Here is a 14,042-nt window from a genome sequence, read left to right on the forward strand (position 1 = left end):
GCTCTAGTCTTCTTGGGTCTGATAAAACCAGAACAGCTCTACTTCGCTCAATTTTGTGTACTAGGGTTCTATGTAATATTTAGTTTGAAATAACAAAGTTTTAAAACCCCTCCACCAGGGGCGCCTGGGTGGCTCAGTCGTTAAGCGTCTGCCTTCGGCTCAGGTCATGATCCCAGGGTCCTGGGATCGAGCCCCGCATCAGGCTCCCTGCTCAGCGGGAAGCCTGCTTCTCCCTCTCCCACTCCCCCTGCTTGTGTTCCTTCTCTCACTATGTCTCTCTCTGTCAAATAAATTAAAAAAAAAAATCTTTTAAAAAAAAAAAAAACCCTCCACCAATTTCTTTGTGCCCAACTACTTCTCAAAATTCAGTGGTTACAAGTATAGATGGAAAATGTTACAATGGACTTTACTGAATTCACAATTTTCACTGTGTCAACAGGAATGTTTGCCAAAGTGCATTCTTCGGAACTCTGGTGTTAATAGAAAAAAGAGGGAAGGGCTACTATCTGGACAAATATGTTTCATAAAATCTTAACTGCAGGACTTTTCAGAGCTTTTTATATGTTTATGCACAATGTGAGTTTTAGAGGGGCTGCTGTAACACTTCTTCATACTTCTTTGTGCTTTATCTTGTGTGACCTGACTCCTATTGAGCTCCACCTTCCCACACCTTTACACTATGATCCCAGCAAGTTGAATTTCATAGAGCAAATACCTCCACATCCTATTTTACCTTTTGATTTTTTCTTAAAGATTTTATTTTTGCAAGAGAGACTGAGGAGAGAGAGCGTGCACAAGCAGGGGGGAGGGACAGTGGGAGAAGCAGACTCCCCTGAGCAGGGAGCCCGATGCAGAACTTAATCCCAGGACTATGGGATCATGACCTGAGCTGAAGGCAGATGCTTAACTGACTGAGCCACCTAGGCACCCACCTTTTGATTTATCTACAATTTCTTTTAGTCCAAGAACCTTGAGATAGAGAATGGGGCCACCCTTAACCCAACTTCCTAGCACCACATCTTGGGCATTATTACTCCATGTGTTTTATATCCCCAAGTCTATACCATATACTTATGTTGTTGCAAGCCTCAGTGTTGCAATCCTCAGAGATTGGGGCTGGGGTTGTCTTAGTCTGCTCAGGCTGCCATAACAAAAGACCTCAGACCAGGGGGCTTAAACAACAGAAATTTAGGGGTGCCTGGGTGGCTCAGTCATTAAGCATCTGCCTTTGGCTCAGGTCATGATCCCGGGGTCCTGGGATCGAGCCCCACATCGGGCTCCCTGCTCAGCAGGGAGTCTGCTTCTCCCTCTCCCTCTCCCCCTGCTTCTGTTCCCTCTCTCACTGTGTCTCTCTCTGTCAAATAATAAATAAAATCTTTAAAACAACAACAACAACAGAAATTTATTTCTCACAGTTCTGGAGGTCCAAGATCAAGGTGCTAGTTGATTTGATTCCTGGTGAGGCTTCTCTGGCCTGCAGATGACCTCACATGATGGAGAGTACAAGTGAGCTCTCTGGTGTCTCCTCTTCTAAGGACATTAGTCATATTGGATCAAGACCCCACCCTTATGACCTTATTTAACCTTAATTATTTCTTTACTTCAAATACAATCACATTGGGTGTTAGGGCTTCAATGTAGGAATTTTGGAGGAACACAATTCAATTCATAGCAGGGTCATTTGTTAACAGTAGCAGAATCTAGCCTATTCTAATGCATCTACCTACTTGCAGAAGCCAATATCTGTGTATTATCTTTGACTTCTCCTTCTCCATTACCCTTCATAGAAATATATTACCAAGTTCTGTAGTATTTACCTTTTCAAGATCTCTCTAGAACGTTCATCATCTTCATTCTCACTGCCAACTCAAGCCATATAAAAGGAGCAGTCCCATGTATTTAATCATGCTTCCTATGACTCCAATCTAATTAGATTCTCTTTCCTAGGAAATAGAGTTGGGAAACAAGGTGAATGTGATGTGATGAAAAAGCAGCTTTGAGCAAACGGAACAGAGAAACAGTATGTAGAGAAAGAGAGGAGGGAAAGCAGGTGCAATGAGAAGCAGAAATGAATGACCTCATGTCCAGTGAGGAGAAGGGGCAAGTAGCTGTCTCTGTACCTGCTGATTCTCCTGTTCTAGAGTTCAGTTCCTGGCTGTGCTTCTTTCCTTGCCTCCATGTTTCTGCCTCGATTCTGTGTGTGAGGATCCTCTTCCTCCTTGCTGTCATTCTCTAATTCCATTTCTCTGGTGCTGACCATTGTGCTGATATTAATAACAGAGGACTCTGTTTTGAAAATCTTCCCGAATCAGAATTCAAATACTAACATAGCAGTATTTCTAGGACCCATTACAAGTGTATCTATTGCCAAGCATTGTTGAGAAAATTTTGGAGAACTGTATTCCATAAAAATCAAGGATCTCCAAAACTTGTAACCAGCATCTCTTTCTTGCCATTTGTATAGGCTGCATGATGTTCCCCTCCAAAAAAAAAAAAAAAAAAAAAAAAAGATATATTGAGGTCTTCATCTCCAGTACCTTAGAATGTGATCTTATTTGAAAACATTGTTTTGCAGATGTAATTACTTAAGATGAGGTCACACTGGAGTAGGGTGGGACCCTAATCCAATATGACTGGTGTCCTTTTAAGAAGATGGCAGTGAAGACTATATGAAGACACGCAGGGAGAAGATAGCCATATGATAAAAGAGCCAAATCCCAGATTTGGATCCTAAAGCATCCAAAAGCCAAAGAATGCCAAGGATGCTGGCAAACACCAAGAGCTAGAAGAGTAATAAAGGATTCTTCCCTAGAGCCTTGAAATAGATAGTGTAGCCCTGCTGACATCTTGATTTCAGATTTCTAGGCTTCAGAACTGTGAAGTTAATTTCTGTTGTTTTAAGATACCAGTTTTTATTTTATTCTATTTTATTATGTTATGTTAGTCACCATACAATACATCATTAGTTTTTGATGTAGTGATCCACGATTCATTGTTTTCATATAACACCCAGTGCTCCATGCAGTATGTGTCCTTGTGCCCTCCTTAATACCCATCACTGGGCTAGCCCATCCCCCCATCCGCCTCCCCTCTAAAACCCTCAGTTTCTTTCTCAGAATCCATAGTCTCTCATGGTTCATTTCTCCCTCCAATTCCCCCCTTCATTTTTCCCTTCCTTCTCCTAATGTCCTCCATGCTATTCCTTATGTTCCACAAATAAGTGAAACCATATGATAATTGACTTTCTCTGCTTGACTTATTTCACTTAGCATAATCTCCTCCAGTCCCATCCATGTTGATGTAAAAGTTGGGTATTCATCCTTTCTCATGGCTGAATACTATTCCCATCGTATATATGGACATCTTCTTTATCCATTCATCTGTCGAAGGGCATCTCAGCTCTTTCCACAGTTTGGCTATTGCGGACATTGCTCCTATGAACATTGGGGTGCATATTGCCCCTCTTTTCACTACATCTGTGTCTTTGGGGTAAATACCCAGGAGTGCAATTGCTGGGTCATAGGGTAGCTCTATTTTTAGTAATTTGAGGCACCTCCACACTGTTTTCCAAAGTGGCTGTACCAACTTGCATTCCCACTAACAGTGTAAGAGGGTTCCCCTTTCTCCACAACATCTCCAACATTTGTTGTTTCTTGCCTTGTCAATTTTTGCCATTCTAACTGGTGTAAGGTGGTATCTCAATGTGGTTTTGATTTGAATTTCCCTGATGGCTAATGATGATGAACATTTTTTCATGTGTCTGTTAGCTATTTGTATGTCTTCTTCGGAGAAGTGTCTGTTCATATCTTCTGCCCATTTTTTTACTTGATTATTTGTTTTTTGGGTGTTGAGTTTGAGAAGATCTTGGATATCAGCCCTTTATCTGTAGTGTCATTTGCAAATATCTTCTCCCATTCTGTGGGTTGCCTCTTTGTTTTGTTGACTGTTTCTTTTGCTGTGCAGAAGCTTTTTATCTTGATGAAGTCCCAAAAGTTCATTTTTGCTTTTGTTTCACTAGGCTTTGGAGATGTATCTTGAAAGAAGTTGTTGTGGCTGACATCAAAGAGGTTACTGCCTATGTTCTCCTCTAGGATTTTGATGGATTCCTGTCTCACATTGAGGTCTTTCATCCATTTTGAGTTTATCTTTGTGTATGGTGTTAGAGAATGATCGAGTTTCATTCTTCTGCATGTGGCAGCACCATTTATTGAAGAGACTGTCTTTTTTCCATTGCATATTGCTTCCTGCTTTGTTGAAGATTATTTGACCATAGAGTTGAGGGTCCATATCTGGGCTCTCTATTCTGTTCTATTGGTCTATATGTCTGTTTTTGTGTCAGTACCATGCTGTCTTGGTGATCACTGCTTTGTAATATAGCTTGAAATCGGGCAACACGATGCCCCCCAGCTTTGTTTTTCCTTTTCAACATTTCCTTGGCAATTCGGGGTCTTTTCTGATTCCATACAAATTTTAGGATTGTTTGTTCCAGCACTTTGAAAAATGTCATTGGAATTTTGATCGGGATGGCATTGAAGGTATAGATTGCTCTGGGTAGCATAGACATTTTAACAATGTTTTTTCTTCTGAACCATGAGCATGGAATGTTTTTCCATCTTTTGTGTCTTCTTCAATTTCTTTCATGAGTGTTCTGTAGTTCCTAGAGTATATATCCTTTACCTCTTTGGTTAGGTTTATCCGAGGAAAATACCAGGTTTTTTATTTATTTTTTTAATTTTTTTAATTTTTTTAATTTTTTAAGATTTTATTTATTTATTTGAGAGAGAGAATGAGATGGAGCATGAGAGAGGGGAGGGCCAGAGGGAGAAGCAGACTCCCCGCTGAGCAGGGAGCCCGATGCAGGACTCGATCCCGGGACTCCAGGATCATGACCTGAGCCGAAGGCAGTTGCTTAACCAACTGAGCCACCCAGGCGCCCAATACCAGGTTTTTTAAAAAGGATTTTATTTATTTATTAGACAGAAAGCATAAGCAGGGGGAGGGGCAGAGGGACAAGCAGTCTCTGTGCTCCCGCTGAGCAGGGAGCCAGAGTCAGGACTCAATCCCAGGACCCTGGGATCATGCATGACCTGAGCTGAAGGCAGACGCTTAACCTACTGAGCCACCCAAGTGCCCCCCACCAGGTTTTTTTAAAATTAAGTTTTTAATTTTAATTCCAGTATACTTAACATACAGTGTTATATTAGTTTCAGGTCTATAATATAGTGATTCAACAATCCCATATATTACTCAGTGCTCATCATGATAAGTGCACTTCTTAATCCCCATCACCTATTTCTCTTTTTTAAAGATTTAATTTATCTATTTGACACAGAGAGGGAGAGCACAAGTAGGGGAGTGGCAGGCAGAGGGCAGGCTTCCCGCTGATCAGGGAGCCCAATGCGGTACTTGATCCCAGGACCCTGGGATCACGGCCCAAGCCGAAGGCAGACGCTTAACTGACTGAGACAACCAGGTGCCCCCCATCACCTGTTTCAACCATCCCTCCACCCACCTCCCCTCTGGTAACCATCAGTTTGCTCTCTATAGTTGAGAGTCTGTTTCTTGGTTTGTCTCTTTTTCCTTTGTTTGTTTGTTTTGCTTCTTAAATTCCACATATGAGTGAAATCAGATGGTATTTGTCTTTCTCTGACTGACTTATTTCACTTAGCATAATGCTCTCTAGCTCCATCCATGTTGTTGCAAATAGCAAGGTTTCATTCTTTTTTATGGCTCAATAATATTCCATTGTATATGTATACCACATCTTCTTTATTCGTTTATCCACTGATGGACACTTGGGCTGGTTCCATATCTTGGCTATTGTAAATAATGCTGCTATTAAAATAGGGGTGCATGTGTCCCTTTGAATTAGTATTTTTATACTCTTTGGGTAAGTATCCAGTAGTGCAATTGCTGGATCATAAGGTAGTTGTATTTTTATCTTTTTGAGGAATCTCCATACTGTCTTCCACAGTGGCTGCACCAGTTTGCATTCCCACCAACAGTGCATGAGGGTTCCTTTTTCTCCACTTGTCTCTCGTGTTGTTGATTTAGATCCTTAATCCATTTTGGGTTTATTTTTGTGTATGGTGTAAGGAAGTGTTCCAGTTTCATTCTTTTGCATATAGCCATTCATTTTTCACAACACCATTTCTTTTTTTTTTTTTTTAAGTTGTTTTATTTTATTTATTTATTTATTTTATATATATATTTTTTAAAGATTTTATTTATTTATTTGAGACAGAGAGAATGAGAGAGACAGAGAGCACATGAGAGGGGGGAGGGTCAGAGGGAGAAGCAGGCTCCCTGCTGAGCAGGGAGCCCGATGCGGGACTCGATCCCGGGACTCCAGGATCATGACCTGAGCCGAAGGCAGTCGCTTAACCAACTGAGCCACCCAGGCGCCCCACAACACCATTTCTTGAAGAGACTCCCTTTTTCCCATTGCCTCTTTTCTTGAAGATTAATTGACCTTATAATTGTGGGCTTATTTCGGGTATTTCTATTCTGTTCTGTTGATGTGTGTGTCTATTTTTATGCCAGTACCATACTGTTTTAATTACTGTAGCTTTGTAATATAACTTGAAGTCTGGAATTGTGCTACCTCCAGTTTCTGTTTTTCTTTTTCAAGATTGCTTTGGCTATTCGGGGTCTTCTGTGGTTCCGTGCAAATTTTAGGATTGTTCGTTCTAGTTCTGTGAAAAATGCTGTTGGTATTTTGGTAGGGATTGCATTAAATCTGTAGATTGTTTTGGGTAGTGTGGATATTTTAACAATATTTGTTCTTCTAATCCATGAGCAGGGAATATCTTTTCATTTGTGTCATCTTCAACATCTTTCATCAATGTTTTATAGTTTTCAGACTACAGGTCTTTTACCTCTTTTGTTAAATTGATTCCTAGGCATTTTATTGTTTTTGGTGCAATTGTAAATGGGATTGTTTTCTTAGTTTCTCTTTCTGCTGCTTCATCCTTAGTATATAGAAATGAAATAGATTTCTGTGCATTGATTTTGTATGCTGTGACTTTGCTGAATTCATTTATGAGTTCTAGCAGTTTTTTGGTGGAGTCTTTTGGGTTTTCTATATATAGTATCATGTCACCTGCAAATAGTGAGAGTTTTACTTTTCCTTACCAGTTTGGATGCCTTTTATTTCTTTTTGTCATCTGATCACTGTGACTGCGACTTCAGTACTATGTTGAGTGAAAGTGGTGAGAGTGGACATCCTTGTCTTCTTCCTGATCTTAGGATAAAGCTCACAGTTTTTCCCCATTGAGTATGATGCTAGGTGTGGGTTTTTCATAAGTGTCCTTTATTATGTTGAGGTATGTTTCCTCCAAACCTATTTTGTTGAGGGCTTTTGTCATGAATTGACGTTGTACTTTGTCAAATATTTATTCTGCATGTGTTGAAATGATCATATGGTTTTATCCTTTCTCTTGTTGATGTGACATATCATGTTGATTGATTTGCAAATATTGAACCACCCTTGCATCCCAGAAATAAATCCCACTTGGTCATGGTGAATGATTTTTTAATGTATTGTTGGATTTGATTTATCAGTATTTTGTTGAGAATTTTTGCATCTATATTCATGAGAGATATTGGCCTGTAGTTCTCTTTGTTTGTGGTGTCTTTATCTGGTTTTGGTATCAGGGTAATGCTTGCCTCATAGAATGAATTTAGAAGGTTTCTTCTTCTATTTTTTGGAATAGTTTGAGAAGAATAGGTATTAATTCTTCTTTAAATGTTTGGTAAAATTTGCTTGTGAAGCCGTCTGGTGCTGGATGTTTATTTGTTGGGAGTTTTTTTTATTACAAATTCAGTATCATTGCTGGTAATTGGTCCATTCAAATTTTCTATTTATTCCTTCTTCAGTTTTGGTAGGTTATATGTTTCTAGGAATTTATCCACCTCCTCTATGTTGTTCAGTTTTTTGGCATATAATTTTTCATAATATTCTATTACAATTGTTTGTATTTCTCTGGTACCAGTTGTTATTTCTCTTTCATTTGTGATTTTGTTTGCGTCCTTTCTCTCTCTCTCTCTCTTTCTTCTTCTTCTTTTTTTTTTTTTATTTATTTATTTGAGACAGAGAGAATGAGAGACAGAGAGCATGAGAGGGAGGAGGGTCAGAGGGAGAAGCAGACTCCCCGCTGAGCAGGGAGCCCGATGCGGGACTCGATCCCGGGACTCCAGGATCATGACCTGAGCCGAAGGCAGTCGCTTAAACAACTGAGCCACCCAGGCGCCCTTCTTCTTCTTCTGCTTCTGCTTCTACTTCTGCTTCTTCTTCCTCTTCTTCTCTTTGGATGAGTCTGGCTAGAGGTTTATCAATTTTGTTTATTTTTTTCAGAGAAACAGCTCCTGGTTTCATTGATCTGTTCTATTGTTTGTTTTTTAGTTTCTATATCATTTATTTCTGCTTTAATTTTATTATTTCCTTCCTCCTTGTGGCTTTGGGTTTTGTTCTTCTTTTTCTAGCTCCTTTAGGTATAAGGTTAGGTAGTTTATTTGAGATTTCTGTTGCTTCCTGAGGTAGGCCTGTATTGCTATAAATTTCCCTCTTAGAACTTAGATGCTTTTGCTGCCTCCTAAAGATTTTGGACTGTTGTGCTCTCATTTTCATTTGTCTCCATGCAATTTTTTATTTTTTCTTTGATTTCTTGGTTGACCCATTCATTGTTTAGTAGCATGTTATTTAACCTCCATGTATTTATGCTCTTTCCAGATTTTTCTTGTGGTTGTTTTCTCATAGCATTGTGGTCAGAGAAGATGCATGGTTATGACTTCGATCCTTTTGAATTTATTGAGACTTGTTTTGTGGTCTAATATGTGATCTGTTCTGGAGAATGTTCTGTGTATTGTGCCATTTTAGGATAGAATATTCTGAATATACCTGTTAAATCCATCCAGTCCAGTGTGTCCTTGAAAGCCACTGTTTCCTTGTTGATTTTTCTGTTTGGATGATCTATTGATATAAGGGTGGGGGGAGTGTTAAAGTCCCCTACTATTGTATTACTATCAGTTAGTTATTTTATGTTTGTTATTAACTGTTTTATTTATTTGGGTGCTCTCCTGTTGGGTGCATAATTGTTTACAATTGTTATATCTTCCGGTTGGATTATCCCCCTTATTATTACACATGGTCCTTCTTTGTCTCTGGTTATAGTCTTTGTTTTAAAGTCTATTTTTTGTGTTATAAGTATGGCTACCCTGGCTTTCTTTTGACATCCAGTTGCATGGTAAATGTTTTTCTATCACCTCACTTTCAATCTGCGGGTGTCCTTAGGTCTAAAATGAGTGTCCTGTAGGCAGCATATAAATGGGTCTTTTTTTTTTTATACATTCTGTCACCCTGTATCTCTTTTTTTTTTTTTTTTAAGATTTTATTTATTTGACACAGAGAGAGATAGCGAGAGAGGGAACATAAGCAGGGGGAGTAGGAGAGGGAGAAGCGGCTTCCAACCGAGCAGGGAGCCCGATGCGGGGCTCGATCCCAGGACCCTGGGATCATGACCTGAGCCGAAGGCAGACGCTTAACGACTGAGCCACCCAGGCGCCCCTGTCACCCTGTACTCTTCAAAGTAATTGTTGATAGATATGTATTTATTGCCATTTTGTTACTTGTTTCATGATTGTTTTTGTAGTGTTTCTTTGATGTTTTCTTCTCTTGCTCTCTTTTATGGTTTGCTACCTTTTTTAAATGATATATTTGGATTTCTTTCTCTTTTTTCTTTGCATATCTATTATTGGGTTTTGATTTGTGGTTACTATTAGATTTGTATATAACATCTTCTGTATGTAGCAGTCAATATTAAGTCAATGATCACCCAATTTTGAACTCATGTTTTATGCCTCTTCCCCATACATTTTAGGTATATGGTGTGATATTTTACATGCTTTTATTCTGTGAATCACATGACTGATTTATACAAATCTATTTTTTTTATTGCTTTTGTGTTTCCTACTTTTCATGCTCTTACTTATCGTCTTTCCTTTCCACTCAAAGAGTCCCCTTTAACATTTCTTGTAGGGCTGGTTTAGTGTTAAACGAAACTAAACTCCTTTAGCTTTTGTTTCTCTAAGAAACTCTTTATCTCTCCCTCTGTTCTGAATGACAGCCTTGCTGGGTAGGGTATTCTTGGCTGCAGATTTTTCCCTTTCAGCACTTTAAATATATCATGCCACTCCTTAAGCCACCAGTTTTTGATATTTCATTACAGCAGCTCTAGGAAATGAACACACCACTATTCTGGAGGTCCAGGTCTGAGAGATGCCAGTGACTCCTATGAAGCCAAGGGTTGAGTTACTTCAGGAGTACTTAGGCTCAAAGTACTTAGAAACCAACATGAGAGAGATGGCCATGCAGGTGGATAGGGAAGAGGACATCCCTGCCAGGCTCCTTCATTCCCCTTGGTCCACAGCAGATACTTCCTGGACCATATGAAGGCAGGTGCAGGGCGGGGGGGCCCTTCATCTAACTTTACCTCACTCTCTCCTCTTTGCTCCCTGTCCCAGCTGCCATTACCAAGTGCCACAGCCACCGATGTGTATGTTTTCAAACCAAATTTAATTAAAAGAGTTTTAAAAATATCACAATCATCAGTATACCATTCGGAAATACAATCACTTGAGATGATGGAGAAGCAGCTTATAGATTTGGGCCAAGTGGTTAAAAGCCATTTGTTCCAAGCCATGACCCCTTTAACATCTCTTGAGGTTGCCTCCCAGGCATCCTTACTCTCCCTGCTCTTTCCTTACAGTTTGAGACTATTTCCCCCTAGTGCTGCAGTTCTGACTTCCACCCTTCGTGGTTTACCAGTCTGGCTCTGTGTGTATTAGAAAGTAGCTTTCCTTTCCCAGCCTACTCTAAACTGTTAATACATTAAATCAATGTCCTTTTCTATGGGAACTTCCACCCCGGGGAACATCTGCTCCCTTGGGTGTGGAGAATAGATTTAGTTGGAGTAGGGAAAGAAGAAACCAGTCCATCTAGTAAAAGCTGGGTTACCTCTCCAAAGGCTGGACACACTCCATACCAGATCGCAGTTTGGGTTCTAGGTGTGCAGGCAAGCTGCTGCTCCTTCTCCGGCTGTGCCAGTAGAAGGGCTTCAGGATTCTGACATCCAGCTAGCACAACCAATTTGCTCCCTTGAGTAATCTGATTCTGTTATAAAATAAGTAAAGAGCAACAGACTAAAATAACTAAAGTGGATGCATTAAAAAAAGAGTCTAGCAGGAAACACAGCAAAATGGCAATTATGGTTTTCTCTGAGGACTAGAACTAAGAGTGATTTTTACTTCCTTTTTTTTTGGTACCTTACTGAATTGCATGACTTTATTTTTTAACAGTAATAAGTTTTAGTTTAGAACCAGACAAGTAAAGCTGTCTCACTTTTGAAGGCAACCACCACCACTCAATGCAGAGAATAGGTAATGTGCTGACTTAGCTTATCTAAAGAGAAAATTTATTGATTACCCAGTAAATAAAAACAAAACAGAAAAGCAGCTATTAATGTGCCTATTTACCAGCATTGGTTATTAAAATGCTGGGTTCATTACAAGGCTACACAATTTAAACTTACCATGGATGTATTTAAAAGATACTTAATGGCTTCAAGAAGTAGAACATCTGAGTAAAAGTAGCTTAAATAATGGAGATCTATTTTTCCCTTATAACTAGAATTTGCAGGTAGCACTAGGTTTAGCTTCTTTGTGATTCTTTTGGCCTCTCCTCATGGTCACAATATGGCTGCTGTAGTTCCAAACATCATGCTCTCCAGTGACAAAAGCAGGAAGGAGAGAGTTTCTATTTTATTAAAGAAAATCTTTTCAAAAGTTTTCTCAACGCATTCCTCTCAGGTCCCATTGGCCCGATTGGCTCACTTACCCATTCTGGCAGCAAGGGATACTAGGAAACTGAATATCTGATTTCTTCAGTATGTAGTGGAAAGGAAGGAGTCTCTTTCCACTGAGAGGCACTATGAGCGCATGGCTGTGGGCTAGGCAACCAGGATTATCTGCCACAGTGGAGAACTTGGAGGAAGTCCAGAGAATATATTCAAAATTATTAAGTCCTTTACAAAAACCTTCATAATAATAATCTAAGATTTCTTAGCCTGAAGAAAAGAAAGCTAGCGATCAGGTTAATAACTTACTTTGAAAGTATGACATTTTTATACCACAGATAGCTTCTCACTGTCTATCATATACAAAGCACTGTTGTAGGTGCTTTTAAAAATATGAAAGTGTCATGGAGGAAGGAAAAATATCTACTACATGCTTACTGTAAGTCAAGCACTTTGGCAGATGATTTAAATATATCATTTCTTTTACTACTTTAAGGGAGAATTTACTGGGTTTATTTTGCAGATGAGGAAATGGAAATCTCAAGTAATCAGACCATTTTTGCCAGCCTTCCCTCCTGAGCGCTTTCACCTTGCACCAATCCCATGCTGAACAATGCTCTTCCTAGGGAACACCATGGCCATATTACACAGGTATACACAGAATATGACTCAGTCAAACGGTAAGTTTATGCATTGGTAAAAGATAGTGGAGGTAAATATGATCTCAAAGTTGATTAGGTGCTATTTATTTTCCTCTTACATTTACTTAATTTTAACAGTGTTTTGAAAGATGAGAATGCTTTTGAAAGTTTTAGTAAAGATCGCTAGGTGCAAGAGGAGTGGGTTTGGCTAATTGTAAATAGTCTCTTTCCATATTTATGTTGTTTCAGTGGTTTAAAAAAAGAATGGTATATCTGTTATATACTTTATATTTATTATATTTATATTATATATCATATACCTTGTATGTATTATGTCTTTATTCAACATAATACTGGAAGTTCTGGCCATAGCAGTCATGTAACAAAAAGAAATAAAAGGCATCCTGGGGCACCTGGGTGGCTCAGTAGGTTAAACTCTTGGTTTTGGCTCAGGTCATGATCTAGTGGTCGTGGGATCAAGCCCCAGTTGGACTCGGTGCTTAAATTCTCTCTCCCTCTCCTTCCAGTTCGGACACTCATTCTCTCTCTCTCAAATAAATAAAATCTTTTTTTTTTTTTTTATTTGGCAGAGAGGGACACAGCGAGAGAGGGAACACAAGCAGGGGGAGTGGGAGAAGCAGGCTTCCCGCGGAGTAGGGAGCCCGATGCGGGGCTCGATCCCAGGACTCTGGGATCATGACCTGAGCCGAAGGCAGACGTTTAACGACTGAGCCACCCAGGCGCCCCATAAATAAAGTCTTTTTAAAAAGGCATTCAAATTGACAAGGATTTTAAGAATTTTAAAGGCATTTTTTTTGTTGTTGTTTTCTAATTCCTGTTTCTATGTATAGAACTGTTTTTCTCTCTCTGAAAACTTTTAGAAGGGTAGCTCTATCCCTTGTGATCTAAAACTTTGTGATGTTCTTCATTGGTGTGGAACATATTTTTTATCCATTATGCTTCCCACTCAATAGCCCCTTCTACCCTAAATTTTCATTCTTTATTTCTGGAAATTTTTCTCATATAAGTCTTCAATAATTTTTTCCTCTTTAATTTCTCTGTTCTTTCTAGAATGTCTATTAGTACATATAGAATCTCCTGTCTGATCCTCTCATTTTCTTCTCTTTTCTATCCAATTTTCCATCTCATTGTCTTTCTGTTCTAATTTCTAGAAGATATCTCCACTTTATTCTCCAACCATTCTATTGATTTTTATACATCAGCCATTATATTTATAATTTAAGTACAGCAATCTGACCCTCTTTTAGATGTAATAATTCTCCCAAATCTCTGAGGATGTTAATGATTTGAAGTCTTCTGGGATTGTGTCTGGTTGTGTGAAGTCAACAAGAAGACCTGTATGGTCTAAATGTTTTTAAAATAGATGGTTAAGAAATTCTGTACCTCTGCTATCAGATATAATCAACTTCACAAATTCCTGAGCCTTTCATGGGTATGGAGGCATGAATTGGCTTCCTTTTTTGTTTATGTCTTACTTCTTCAGCTTTCTCTGGCTTTCCAAGTCAGTTAACACTTGCATATCTGTTAT

General features: G+C 39.1%; 1 long non-coding RNA gene across 1 annotated transcript in view; it reads left to right on the top strand.

The window, feature by feature from the left end:
• Positions 1–14,042, top strand: part of LOC118026265 — a 102,589-nt gene that overhangs the window by 49,490 nt on the left and 39,057 nt on the right. Inside the window, exons 3-4 of the long non-coding RNA XR_004683510.1 lie at positions 1,948–1,968; positions 12,376–12,532. This is a non-coding gene — a long non-coding RNA (uncharacterized LOC118026265). The remainder of the gene's footprint in view (positions 1–1,947; positions 1,969–12,375; positions 12,533–14,042) is intronic.

This window comes from Mirounga leonina, unplaced genomic scaffold (genome assembly GCF_011800145.1).
Source record: "Mirounga leonina isolate KUSES-001 unplaced genomic scaffold, KU_Mleo_1.0 Mir_224, whole genome shotgun sequence".
In the NCBI taxonomy this organism is placed as follows: Eukaryota; Metazoa; Chordata; class Mammalia; order Carnivora; family Phocidae; genus Mirounga; species Mirounga leonina.